This window comes from Gobio gobio (assembly GCF_949357685.1).
Source record: "Gobio gobio genome assembly, chromosome: 10".
Taxonomy (NCBI): domain Eukaryota; kingdom Metazoa; phylum Chordata; class Actinopteri; order Cypriniformes; family Gobionidae; genus Gobio; species Gobio gobio.
This window is the reverse complement of record NC_137116.1, coordinates 18,280,877-18,295,814: the sequence shown is the minus strand read 5'-3', so window position 1 is coordinate 18,295,814 and position 14,938 is coordinate 18,280,877. Positions and strand designations below refer to the sequence as shown.

General features: G+C 47.0%; 1 long non-coding RNA gene across 1 annotated transcript; it reads right to left on the bottom strand.

Annotated features, from left to right (window-relative positions):
* Positions 1 to 1,350: 1,350 nt before the first annotated feature.
* On the bottom strand, positions 1,351 to 2,420 carry LOC307132523. Its single transcript, XR_013817308.1, has 3 exons — positions 2,259 to 2,420; positions 1,862 to 1,955; positions 1,351 to 1,549 (listed from the first exon to the last, which is right to left on the bottom strand). It is a non-coding gene; the product is annotated as an uncharacterized lncRNA (long non-coding RNA).
* Positions 2,421 to 14,938: the final 12,518 nt, after the last annotated feature.

The window sequence follows — 14,938 nt, the reverse complement described above, 5'->3', positions numbered from 1 at the left end:
CTGAGGTATATACAGTATAGTCAACAACTGGGGCGCTGTCAAATATGGTTAAAATTGATTTAAACCCACTTAACAATTATATATTTAAAATCTGATTACATATATGTGTTTACCATACCCCTAAACCCCTTCCTATACTTTCAACTAACTATTTACAACCTCAAATTCTAAGGAAAACACAAATGTTCTAAAAACTACAATTCCCAATAGCCACACTTTGCAGCTTGATACAAATGAGCACTAAAGTTGTAGTTCTTCCGGTTTGCAAATTAGGGTTGTAAAAAGATATATCTACGGAATATATCAAATATCGAGTACAGTCAAACTAGTAGTTACACTGCATTTAGATAATCTATGTTGACAAAAATGAAATATGTTGGTTTATTTCAGATATGTTAGCCAAAACAGTAGAACGCGCAAACTCCGCCCACAACACGAGGCACTTACATAACCTTCAGCTACAAAAAATATATTTCTCAGAATCGAAGGAGAAATTATTAAATGTGATAGCAGTAACATGAACATGTCGTATTGTTGAGATACCAAATTGCTTTTTTCTGTGGAGAAATGTTATAAATATATATCTTTTCTTTTCTAAAAGTGAAGAAAATACTTCCGGGCGGAAGCACGTAATGCCAGCTACGTGGTTTCAGCTATAGATGCGTCAATAGCAACCGCCATAGCAACGAACTAAAGATAATCTTCGTTCAGTGAATGTATATTATCTGTATCTTTAGTTTTGTCCAAAAAAACTGCACATTTGTCACTAGAAAGCATCCAATGGGAAGAGAAAAGTACGAGAAAAGCTGTTCATCTAACGTTACATAGGCCTGAATCTGGAGCATTTCAAGCCAATAACGCCGGCCTAACGTTAACTTACCTGTTATGTCAGAACCTGACACATTGTCTGGCTGATTATAACAGTAAAATCATTGTATTAATCATTTATTAAGTGAATTACTTTTTTTTATTGACTTCTCAGGTGTGCTGTGAATAATTGCTATGGCAATGGTTGAAAACATGGCTATAATAACTATAAGGTTATTCATAACACCAAAGCTGGCTATACCTTGAGTACTACAAGACTTTAAAAGGTTACTTAGACAGAAGCTTCTACGAAAACAGTGTTTATTGTCCAAAAAACATCACGTTCAATGTTTTTTTGTTTTGATTACATTGGCAGGACAGATCACAGCACATGTTGAGGTTAGATTAATCAACTGATCAGCAACGCAGCATCCATTAGATCCAGACCAGTTACAATGAAAACACACAGAGAACCTAAACTGTCTGACTTTGATGAATTTTGATTGGCACTGAATAATAATGAAGCAGAGATTTATAAACAAATCATTTTTATTTTGTGTACTCAATTCATTAGAAGAACAGTAGAACTTTATTGTTGTCCACATGGCCACATTTTTTTTTTTTTTTTTCTTGGAAGTTGGAACCAGCAATGGGACAACAGTCATTTTAGCAGACCTTCCTTTATGACACAGTCATTCCTATGTTCTCCTGCGGTTCCCAAGATGGGGGCCAGGTCTTTAGGCTGAAAGAAATGGCAAAATAAAACATACAGAAATCATGTATTTCATTTCTGAAATATGTTAAATATAAGAATGGCCTCTGTTAAGTTTCTACATATTTCCCTGACAGAATGTGGTGGAGAATTTTATATTAATATCCAAATTATATAATTGTCACTTTGTGATGACATTTTAAACTGTTTACATGTAGCAGACTTCAAGTGGTAATCATCAGGGCACCATGGAAACACGACCACACACACGATTGAAGTGATGGAAACACGAAGGGGTTTATTCACCTTAAACAGAGTAGTGAGGCACAATTAGGGACATACCAGAAGGCTTAAGGCTTAACGTTACTCTCTCTCGTTCTTCCCCGTCTGCATACACCATGCGTCTGAGCCCAAACGCTTAAAGGAGAAGCGATATCTATAATTCAACATGTAGATAATAGCGCTAAATTACCCCAGCACTCAAAAAACAATTGGAAGTTAAATAACACATTTGAAAAATTGACATCCAAACATGTTATAAATTCAGTGAAATACACATATAAATGTACTAAACTGATTGAGAAAACTACTGTGTGCATAATAAAGTTATTTTTTACAGTCTCATTGTGTGAAAATATACCACAACAAGACATTTAGTATGTAATTACAACTATCAAGTTAGAATCACAAATTACATAGTAAACAGTCAAATAAATGATCACAAATTGAAGAAACATACCTTAAACAGAGTAGTGAGGCACAATTAGGGACATACCAGAAGGCTTAAGGCTTAACGTTACTCTCTCTCGTTCCTGCATTGAAAGACGCACGTGGAAATGAGGCTCTAACTTTAATGAGGTTAAATAAGCCACTAACAAGGAAAATCATTGAATCACACTCATACACATTATGACATAACCTCTAAGCAGTGTTTCAATATCATAAATAAAGTGATTTCATTACAGAAAATCCGTTAATGCAAAACAAATAAGAGAGAGAAAAACTACCTACTTCCCCGTCTGCATACACCATGCGTCTGAGCGCAAACGCTTAAAGGAGAAGCGATTTAATTTCCTTTGGTGTCTCGCTAATTAAGGCCCCACATACAACAATTGATAGGAACTCTTGATCGGAACCACTGAAAATAGTAGGCTACATTGAAAACAAGTTTTGCTGAAGTTAACAGTTTGTACTACATTTCTTAAAACACAAAGAGGAATATCAAATAAAACTCAAATGTCAAAATTGACCGGCTACATACTTCCCCCTTAACTTCACAAAACTTGAGCTTGCACTTTTGTATTGAATAAAGGAGCAAGTAAGGCAATTAGATTGTCACTTGACAACACCATTTTGTCATACAACATTCATGTTTCCCGACACTCACGGGGAAAAAGAACATAAGAAAGTTGATCAGGCTCTCAGATATTCTTTTGCTCAAGAGGTGCCTTATACACCACTCAATGTGACTTAAATTACACTTTTTTGTTGCCTCACATTCTTATTATTAGGCCCATAGAACTTAAAACCTCTCAAAATAAAAGGGACTTTTATTATCTTTAACTGCGTTGTGAGTTGTTCTCTGAGTCATATTTTGAATCAGTCTGTTCACAGGTCTAACTAACCTACCAACCCGTGTTCGTACCTGAGTCACTATTTCAGACACATTAGGGGGTGCGCTAGAAATGGACATGGTGCTAGTGGACCTCAGCTGATTTCTAGCATTGGGCATTGCGTCAACTGCACATACTTGGTTAGATTAGATTAGATTCAACTTTATTGTCATTACACAAGTACAAGTACAAGTACAAGGCAACGAAATGCAGTTTAGGTCTAACCAGAAGTGCAATAGCAGCAAGTGCAGGATATACAACGTTTGCATAAGTGCAGGACATGGATATGTACTGAGTATATATAAATATATCTATAAATAGAAAGATGGTTATTACTATAAACAGAATTTACAGGTGAATATGTACAGTGAATAATATACAGATGTTATTACTATAAACAGAATTTACAGGTAGATATGTACTATGAATATAATATAATATACAGATGGCTATTACTATAAACAGAATTTTACAGATAGAGGTGTACAATGATATGTTAGGCTAAAATGAGGAATATGGCAGTGGATTAAAGTAGTGCAATAAATTATGGACAGAAGCTATCCGGAAAAAAAAGTGTAAAAGTGCAGTGGAAGTGATTGCATATTACAGTTAGTACGGTGCAAAATACAAATGTAAACAGTTGGTACTGTAAATAACAGTCGGCAGTGCAAATGAGCATAATCCAGTTACAGTATGGTAGTGCAAAATGAATAAGTAAACAGTTGTTACTGTAATAAACAGTCGGTAGTGCAAATAACAGAGTGAAGGTGGATGTGTGGTAGGAGAGTTATCAGTATATGAGGGGAGTGGATCAACGGGGGTTTGAGTTCAGTAAGGAGACAGCTCTGGGGAAAAAACTGTTCTTTAGTCTGCTGGTCCTGGTCCGGTGGATCCTGAAACGCCTGCCGGAGGGCAGGAGAGAAAACAGTCTGTGGGCTGGGTGCGAGGAGTCCTTGAGGATGCTGCGAGCTCGATGCAGGCAGCGTTTCCTCTGGATGTGCTCGATGGCAGGTAGTGGAGTCCCTGTGATGCGCTGGGCAGTTTTCACCACCCGCTGCAGTGCCTTGCGCTCCGCAACAGAGCAGCTCCCATACCACACTGCCACACAGTTGGTCAGGATGCTTTCTATTGCGCAGCGATAGAAGTTCACCAGGATAGCCGAGGAGAGCTGATTCTTCCTCAGTGTCCTAAGGAAGAAGAGGCGCTGGTGAGCCTTCTTGACCAGGCTGGAGGTGTTGGTCGTCCACAACATGTCCGCCGAGATGTGGATCCCCAGGAACTTGAAACTGGAGACACGTTCAACAGCCATTCCATTGATGTGGATGGTGTCGTGTGTGCCTCTTGACTCCTTCCTGAAGTCCACGATGAGCTCCTTCGTTTTGGTGGTGTTGAGGAGCAGGTTATTTTCGGTGCACCATGTGGCCAGGTGCTGGATCTCCTCCCTATAGGCAGTCTCATCGTTGTTGCTGATGAGACCAATCACCGTAGTGTCGTCCGCAAACTTGACGATAGAATTAGATCCATACACAGGCTTGCAGTCGGCGGTGAAGAGGGAGTAGAGAAACGGGCTTAGCACACAGCCCTGTGGTACACCAGTGTTAAGAGTGATGGATGTGGAGCAGGTGAATCCTGAACGAACATTCTGGGGTCTGTCAGTTAGGAAGTCCAAAATCCAGTTGCACATTGAGGTATTGATGCCCAGGTCTCCAAGTTTGGCTATTAACTTGGTTGGGATGACAGTGTTGAATGCTGAGCTGAAGTCAACAAACAGCATGCGTGCGTAAGTGTTTTTATTGTCCAGGTGAGTGAGCACAGAGTGCAGTGCCATGGAAACGGCATCCTCTGTGCTCCTATTGCTGCGGTAGGCAAACTGGTGTGAGTCCAATGTGGATGGTAGAGAGTCTTTTAGGTGTTCCAGGACTAGCCGCTCATAGCACTTCATGACGATGGGTGTGAGTGCTACAGGGCGGTAGTCATTAGGGCACCTCGGGTTAGAGTGTTTTGGCACTGGCACAATGGAAGTGCGTTTAAAGCATGAAGGTACAGCTGCTTGGGCAAGAGACAGGTTGAAAATGTCTGTAAAAACCCCAGCGAGCTGCTCCGCACATGCCCTGAGAACACGACCAGGGATGTTGTCTGGTCCAGCAGCCTTGTGCGCGCTGATCCGGCTCAGTGCCTTGCAGACATCTGTGGTGGAGAGTGTGATTGGTGGGTCAGCTGAGGGTTTGAGCTTGGTGGCAGTTTCTCTGTTGTCTCTTTCAAAGCGAGCATAAAAGTAATTTAGCTCGTTCAGGAAGTTGACATCAGTGGCTGCGGGGGTGGAGTGGGGGGGTTTGTAGTCACTGATGGCCTGAATGCCCTGCCACATGCGTCGAGGGTCAGAGTTGGAAAAGTGACCCTCTAACTTTAGCTTGTAGCAGTGCTTGGCCTTTTTAATGCCCCTCTTCAGGTTTGCCCTGGACGTACTGTAGGCTTGTGAATCTCCTGATCTGAAGGCAGTATTGCGTGACTTCAGTAGGAGTCACACTTCCCTGTTCATCCATGGCTTCTGATTTGGGTATGTGGTGATCTGTTTCTGGGTTGTAACACTGTCAATGGTGGTATTGATATGATCCAATACAGAGGAGGTGTAGAAGTCAATGTCCGTGTGAGCGCCACTGGTGGCTTGAGAAGCAAACACACTCCAGTCTGTGTGTAGAAACCTTTCCTGGAGTGAGGAATCAACCCCCGCAGGCCACACCTTGATGGTCTTCACTGATGGCTTCACACGGTTGATGAGGGGTGCATATTTGGGGATGAGGAACAAAGAAAGGTGATCTGACTGTCCCAGGTGGGGGAGGGGTGTCGCAACGTAAGCACCAGCCATGTTTGTGTAAACATGGTCTAAGGTTTTGTTTCCTCTGGTGTGGCAGGAAACATGCTGGTGAAACTTGGGTAGCACTGACTTTAAGTTTGAATGATTAAAGTCACCTGCAACAATAAAAGCAGCTTCCGGGTGATCAGTCTGTTGTTTACTGATGGCTGCATGAAGTTCTTTCATAGCAAGCTTGGCATCAGCATCCGGGGGAATATAGGCTGCAGTTATAATGGTGGAAGTGAACTCCCGCGGTAGATAAAACGGTCTACATTTAACCATGAGAAACTCGAGGTTAGCTGAACAATGACTCCCAACAATAGCAGAGTTTGTGCACCAGGCTTTGTTAATGTAAATGCACAATCCACCACCTCTGGTCTTACCGGAGCCATCTAATGTTCTATCCGCCCGGAGCGTGTGGCATCCCGCTAGCTCAATAGCGGTGTCCGGTATTCCGCCGTTTAGCCAGGTTTCCGTGAAGATTAGGACGTTACAGTTCAAAAGTTTCTTGCTGTGTGTGATGCTGAGTCGAATCTCCTCCATTTTGTTCACTAGCGACCGTACATTGGCAAGGAAAATACTGGGTAAAGAGAGCCGATGTGGGGTTAGCCTTAGCTTTAGCCTTAGCTTAGCTCTCAGACCTCCGCGTTTTCCCCGCCTTTGTTTACGATCTCGGCGCCGCCTGCGAGCACTTCCGCCCGGCCGGGTAGAGTGCATAGCCTCGGGTGTCCTAGCGATCTCAGGAAGGAGTCGAAGATTGTCCATAAAACTGTCGGAAATTCGCAAACCAATATCCAAAATCTCACCACGGGTGTACGATGTTAAGGCACAACTATTCTGAACGAACAGACCCGAGATGAGCAGGAAAAATACCGCATGGTCTTGGGAGTCTGCAAGATTTGATGGGATGATTTGGGAGTCAGACTGAGGAAAATTCGTTTCAAACCCTGGGTCCGGGTCATCTGATTTACTCTCAGGCTCTCCAGGAACTGTTACATTCTCCTGTCCTCCAGCATCTAATCGTCCATCCATCGAATCATCTCTGTCAGGAAGTGAAGCCACCCACTCAGCAGTACGCTCTGTTTCAGGAAGGCCACTCCCCAGTGCAGAATTCTGTGTCAAAGCTTCAGACTGCTCCTGGCTAGTTAGGGAGTTATCATTGAAAGACTCGTCTTCATTTACTCCTTCCTCAAGGGGCAGAAAGTTGGCTTGCAACATAAGGTTACGGTGGACTACCTTCTCTTGACCTGTACTGATATTCCTAACACGATAAATGTGGCATCTGGGGTCTTTAGAAACCACCACATAGGGCACTGATTCCCACTTATCAGCCAGTTTTCTCCGTCCCCTTTCACCCTTGTTGGCTAACAGCACTCGGTCTCCTTCCTCAATGTCACATCCCTTTACTCTCCTATTGTAGAATTCAGTCTGTCGCTGCTGACTTGCACTAGCATTAGCCTGAGCAAGGTTAAGTGCCTCCTTGAGATCATCTCTCATTTTTGCAACGTAGCTGACATAGTCTGTGACATTGTCATCTCTTCCAACACTATGGAACATAACATCTATTGGCAGACGAGGGATCCTTCCATACATCAGATAGAATGGTGCGTAACCCGTTGATTCATGAGCAGTGCAGTTATAAGCGAACGTCTTTTAACAGTGCAGCATATGTCACCGGTGCAGGCCGGGGCGGACTCGGCTGCCCAGCCGCCCCTGACTCCAGACACCACCGTGAGGAGCCGACACCACAGGCACGCAACAAACGGACAAAGGAGGAGGCAAGTAATTGAGTTCAAAAAATATTAGTCTTTATTGAATGATAATCAACTTGAGGAAAGAATGAGCAACTCCTGTCTTCTCAGGCTATTGGACCAGAGTAGCCGCTGGAACGATGTTCCACTGTCTTCGGGGGACAATAGAGCGATAGTGGCTAGGACGGCTTACTCCACGGCGTTGCTGCTCATCTGCAGGACTCAAACGGTAAGTAACAGGTAATGTTCACTTTCTCAACAGCAGATCCTCTTATCAGGACGTGAGAGGGGAATTGTGACTTTAAAACTCACTTCACAGCGTTGCTGCACATCTGCAGAACTCAGACGGTAGGTAACAGGTAAGGTTTCTTCTCTTAACAGCAGATTCTCTTGTCCGGACGTGAGAGGGGAATGGTGACTTTAAAAACTCACTTCACAGCGTTGCTGCACATCTGCAGAACTCAGACGGTAGGTAACAGGTAAGATTTCTTCTCTTAACAGCAGATTCTCTTATCAGGACGTGAGAGGGGAATGGTGACTTTAAAACTCACTTCACAGCGTTGCTGCACATCTGCAGAACTCAGACGGTAGGTAACAGGTAAGATTTCTTCTCTTAACAGCAGATTCTCTTATCAGGACGTGAGAGGGGAATGGTGACTTTAAAACTCACTTCACAGCGTTGCTGCACATCTGCAGGACTCAAACAGTAAGGAACAGGTAATGTCTCTTCTCTCTTCTCTCAACAGCAGATTCTTTCATTAGACATTAGCGAGAGACTCAATAGGCAGCTTTACCAGCGATGTTGTACATCTTCAGAGCTCCATCAATACGTATAACAGTTCAGACTTTTCCACAGCCATACGGTTCTTCACGAGGCTTGTAATTTCAGAGAGAGAGAGGGTTAACAGGAGCCTTCAATGAGGGATTACTTCACGACAATACTCGGTGGAAGAGAGAATAATACAAAGCATTACTTCACCAGTTTAGTTGTATCGTTCTGGAATTTGGATGGGGACAAGTCGATCATTTCCCAAGAATGGAAGCAGGCGTTGGGAGACTCTTCTCAGCATATCACACAGCACTCGTGTTCACTACAAATCCACAGCATTAATTCAGCGTGCATCAGGTAAGGCAAACAACTGCAAATCACTCACACAGTAGGGCTGATCAGAAGCCTCGCTTCATCCATGCATTTGAATGGGAATATTCAACTCTCAATTCCTCTCCAGCGTCTCTGAAACAGATGTCCTCCTCAATAGTAAATTTCACATTCACAGTCTTTTCTTCCAGCTTCACATTTGATTCAACGATGTAATTAATTCACTTATCTTTCTCTCTTCCTCTTCCGGCACAGATCCAAGCAGCCGTTTAATCCAGTAATATTCTCCAAGCAGCTCTAAACGACAGCGTCCAATGGAAGCGCTCACCCAGGAGATCTTCTACCCCAAGACACAACGACAGAGACCCAGCCAAACAGCTGATTAACTGGACACCGGTTGACTTTCACCAGCTCGACCTCAACCCTGACCTGACCCGACCTGGACTGAACTGAACTCCACACCACTGAACTCCTTCTTCTCTTCTAGATTGCTCTTTTATCCTCCTCTTGTGAAACCGAAAGCCGGTGCAAACACCGCTCCCCTCTCCCTCACACCTGCCGTGCATCAGCAGTAATTAGGTAGGGCAAAGTCTCTGCTGCACCCGGAACCGGAGTGAGGTGTTACACCAAAATAATTCCCCCCGGGGAACATGGAAAGGAAAAGAAAGGTTCCGCTTTTCCCCGCATTTTGTCACCCGTGACATCCCCCCCTGCCAATCGGTTCTAGTCCCTAGAACTGGTCTTTCTAATGCCAGTCGCCATATCTCTCAGGTGGCTGTCCTCGGGTGTCCCGCTGGGACCGTCGGGGTGGCGTTGGTGGAGCCACTCGGGCCTCCACTTCGGGGTTCCTTGGGACTATTGCCCACCCTATCATGGGCACATTGGGGGCAGGCGGCGCACTCTGTGTTTCAGCCGCGGGCTGTGGATAGTTCGGACATGGACGGAGCAAATTTCGATGAAGTACCCGTATGGGTCCCGGCTTTCCCTCAGGCCGTACCGAGTAGACTGGAGCATCAGGCCCCTGTCGGTGTTCCACCACATATGGTGTCGATTCCCAACGATCATGGAGCTTTCCTTTCCCTGGACGTCGGTTGTCCCTTACCAGCACTCGATCTCCAGGCAGTAAAGGGGCTTCTCTGGCAGTTCGATCATACAGCCGCTTGTTCTTAGCTGCTGCAGCACTCAAATGGCCTGAAACTCGCTTGTAGGCATTTAGTAATTGTTGGTGGTGTCGATTTACCCAGTCCGTGGTGTTGTACTCTCCTTCGGTGGCCTCGGTGCCCAGGAGCAAGTCTACAGGTAGCCGTAGATGACGCCCAAACATGAGATAAGAAGGGGCATACCCGGTGATGCTGTGCACACTATTGTTATAGGCTTGTAGTAACGTAGGGAGGCTCTCGGCCCATCGACACTGTTGCTCACTCTCCAACGTTCCCAATAGCCCCAACAGGGTCTGATTGAATCTCTCGCACCCTCCATTACCTTGGGGATGATACGAAGTCGTGTGTGTCTTTCGACAACCATAGAGATGGCTCAGCTCTTTTATGACTCAAGACTCAAAATTTGGACCTTGGTCCGAATGGAGGATCTCTGGACAGCCGAACGGCTGTATTACTGTTCTCCAAAGGGCATTGGCTGTAGTTTCTGCCGTCTGGTCTACAGTGGGGACGGCCCAGGCGTACTTGGTAAAAAGATCGGTCATTACCAGGATATTTTGATAACGATCTGCAGGTCGCCCTAAGGTCAGGAAGTCAATCCCTATGATGTGTAGAGGTGCCTTCGGCCGAAAAGGAACCAGTGGGGCTCGAGGCTCCTTCCGGCGTTTAAACAGCGTGCACCGTGGACAACTCTGAACAAACTCTTCAACTTTCTTCTCCATCCCTGACCAGTAGAAATACCTCCTCAGCAGTGACAAAGTCTTTTCTTGGCCCTGATGGCCAGCATGGGTGTGATAGGCAATCAACAGCTCTTGGACTTGGTCCTCTGGGACCACCACTTGATACCTGGTTTCCTGAGTTCTTGGATCTCGCAGTGAACGACAGATTACCCCTTCTCTGATCCGCAATCTCTTCCACTGTTTCAGGAGCTGTTGTACTCCCACTGTCTGAGCCTGCCTTTCCTCGGCTCGCAGCCTGAATCCCCGCCTGAGATGCGAGGCGACCTGACACAGGTCTTCATCTTCCTGCTGTAATCTTCTCCACCGTCCGGGGTCCCATCCCCAACTGGACGGAACATCCCCCTGGGTCCCGGGAGCTTCCACGACCGCCACCAACAACTCATCCTCTTGACCAGGGGTATCGAGGTGCGTTTGGCCATCTCTCTGAATGGCTGGGAGTCTGGACAATGCATCAGCATTCGCGTTTTCTCTGCCAGGTCGATACTTAAGCCGATAGTCGTAATTAGCAAGCTGAGCCACCCACCGCTGCTCCACTGCTCCCAACTTGGCAGTCTGCAAATGGACTAGAGGATTGTTGTCCATGATCACAGTCACCTTAGCTCCCCACAGGTAGTCTTTGAATTTCTCGGCCATGGCCCATTTCATGGCTAGCAACTCTATCTTGAAGGAACTGTAGTTTGCTGCGTTCCGCTCTGCAGGGTGTAAGCTTCGACTGGCATAAGCAATTACCTTCTCCACTCCTTGTTGCTCTTGGGCTAGTACCGCCCCCAATCCTGCATTGCTGGCATCGGTATACAGGAGGAACGGCTGAGTGAAGTCTGCATAGGCTAGGATGGGAGCCCTCAAAGTCCCTGCTTCAGATTTTGAAAGGCTGTTTCACATGCTGAGTCCCATTGCACCGTCGATGAACTTTTGCCACGGGAACGTCCAGTGCCAGCAAGAAGCTGGTTCAATGGCTTAGCAAGCCCAGAGAATCCTTTAATAAATCGTCGATAATATCCTACGAAGCCTAGGAACGACCGCACTTGTCTCACTGTTCGTGGGGGTTCCCAGCCTTGGACTGCTGCAACTTTCTCTGGATCAGGGGATATACCGGCAGCGCTGACTCGATGTCCCAGGAATTGTACCTCTTTGCGAAACAACTGGCATTTTTCTGGTCTCAACTTTAGCCCATATCTCTCCATGGCCCGGAAGGCATTCTCCAAGTGATGCAGGTGGGTTTGAAAATCAGGGGAAAAAACGATTACATCGTCTAAATAGACCAGCGTGGACTCGACTAGTTGCCCTCCCAGGCATCGCTGCATAAGTCGCTGGAAGGTCGCGGGGGCGTTGCACAAACCGAACGGCATCCGGTCCCACTCAAATAACCCGAACGGTGTGGTGAAGGCAGTTTTCTCTCGGTCGCGGTCATCCATCTGTACTTGCCAGTATCCGCTGGCCAGATCCAAGGTTGAATACCATGCTGCTTGAGTCAAACTCGTGAGTGAGTCTTCGATCCGCGGCAATGGGAATGCATCTTCCTTAGTCACACTATTGAGCTTGCGGTAGTCGACACAGAATCTCCAGGCTCCCGTTTTCTTCTGTACTAGGACAATCGGGGCTGCCCATGGACTACTACTTTCTCGAACAATCCCTCTATCTAGCATCCCTTTTAGCAGAGCGCGGACTTCAGTGTAGAGAGTGGGGGGCACCGGACGGTACCGCTCCCGACTAGGTGTTGCTTCTCCGGTGGGTATTTGGTGCTTAATCACTCCTGTACAGCCATAGTCTTCCTCATGGGTTGAGAACACATGTTTCCACTTCTTCAAGAGCTCCTGGAGCTGTAACACTTGTCCTTCCTCCAGGTCCTCACCCTTAAAAGACTCCCCCATCAAATGGGTCGGCATTTCCCCTCTCACAGGGCCTGAACTGGCCTCCACTGGACGGACGGCAACTTCTACCACCGCAGGGCTCACCTGCCTGAAACAGACATCTTGTTGCTCTTGGATTTGGAGAGGACGGACAGATGAAACTCGAACCAGACGTTGGTGCCGACGAAGGAGTACTGGGTAGGGATGGGTGTTTCGCACCTTCACTGAAACTCGCCCTCGTCGTATGACCGCTAGCCCATGGGCTACTTCGATGGGTTGACAATCTTCATGGGGCTCTACCAGGACACAGTTACCTGACTCACGGGGTCCAGCAGGCACTCGGACCCAGAGAACAGCCTCGCTCCGGGCTGGAACAGACAGAGCGTACCGGCAGGTGACTCGACCGATATCTTCCCGCTCTTGCACCTGACTTGCTGCATGGACTCTTCGGCAATCGGCCAGGATCTGGTCCCAGTCCTGCCTTGCTGCTAACGGGGGCGTTCGGGCCGGTCGGCCTTTAAACAGCTCTTCCCAGCAATCCAGAATGACATTCATCCCTAGCAGTGCTCGATGGAGACCCAAGCAGTGGTCTCGAACAATGACAACACCCTTCTGGTGGACAGGGACCCCTCGAACCAGAAAGTCTACCACGATGTACCCAGTATAAGGAATATCTAATCCATTCGCTCCACGTAATGTGAGTCTTGAAGTTTCCGTCCTGTGAAGCCGATGATCCGCGAATAACTCCAGAGCCAGACTCTCTGAAAACAAGGTGACCTGAGAACCTGTATCGACCAGACAATTAATCTTCATTCCATTAACTTGAACTTCCACGGTGGGGCAACGCCCAACCCAGTCGTCTCTCATCACCGGAACAGAACAAGGGTCTCTTGAAGGGGTCCCGGCCACTTGACCCACAGTGACCGGTGGGACTAAAAACCCTCTTGAGAATTTCGCCGACGGTCGCATTGGCGACTGATGTGTCCCGGATTTCCACAATTGATACAGATGGGTCGACCCTGGTGGTCCCACTGAAACCGGGGGCCCGTTGGACGCGGAGGGCGGCGTACAGGTCCTTGCCCCTCATCTGAATATGATCTTCCTCGCATCATCGGTCCACCCTCGACTCGACCGCGATGAAGCTCACTCAAAAGACTCCGAGACAACTCTGCCATCTGTCCCTTAACATCCTCCAGTAATTCTGTCCTCAATTTCTGCTTCCACTCATTTGACTCAACAGGCGCGGGTACTGTGGCGCTGCTGACCGCCACACAAACTGGTGTCCGAGTCGCCTCTCCCTGATCCGACTCCAACGCCAAGGCCTCTTGTCGAAGAGCCTCAAAAGACATAGTGGGGTCTCGTCGAAGCTGGAGCCGTATGCCCTGGCGCACCGGTCCTTCACGCAGCCCCAAAACAAACTGGTCTCTCAATAAGCCATCTCCTTCTCCCAGTCCATGATCTTGTCGACCTTTCAGCCGGCCAAACTGCTCTCGCAGTTTCAGGGAGTATGCTCGCAGAGTCTGCTGAGGCCCCTGCTGACAGTTAAAGAACTGGGCACGAAGAATAGCTACCGGGGTAGAATCTCCATATACTCCAAACAAGAAATCAAAGATGTTCTTCGCAGTGGCCCGCGTGGCTTCTGATGCAGCAAGAACTTCTCTTTTAGCTTCTCCTTCTAACGATCCTAGCACAAACTGTACCTCTTGTGATGCGCTCAGTCCTTGTAATCCAGCCAGATATTCTATCTGCGCTTTCCAGTCCTGAAAACTCAACTCCGATCCTGGTCCTCCATAGCGTTGTGCCCAAGGGGCTCCCATCATGATGGGCATTATTTGCGAGCGAACTGGTGGGACCTCTTCATCCGCCATCGCGTACCTGTGGCCGCTACAACTCACGGTGGCAACCCTGCCGACTTACGCCAAATTGTGTCACCGGTGCAGGCCGGGGCGGACTCGGCTGCCCAGCCGCCCCTGACTCCAGACACCACCGTGAGGAGCCGACACCACAGGCACGCAACAAACGGACAAAGGAGGAGGTAAGTAATTGAGTTCAAAAAATATTAGTCTTTATTGAATGATAATCAACTTGAGGAAAGAATGAGCAACTCCTGTCTTCTCAGGCTATTGGACCAGAGTAGCCGCTGGAACGATGTTCCACTGTCTTCGGGGGACAATAGAGCGATAGTGGCTAGGACGGCTTACTCCACGGCGTTGCTGCTCATCTGCAGGACTCAAACGGTAAGTAACAGGTAATGTTCACTTTCTCAACAGCAGATCCTCTTATCAGGACGTGAGAGGGGAATTGTGACTTTAAAACTCACTTCACAGCGTTGCTGCACATCTGCAGGACTCAGAC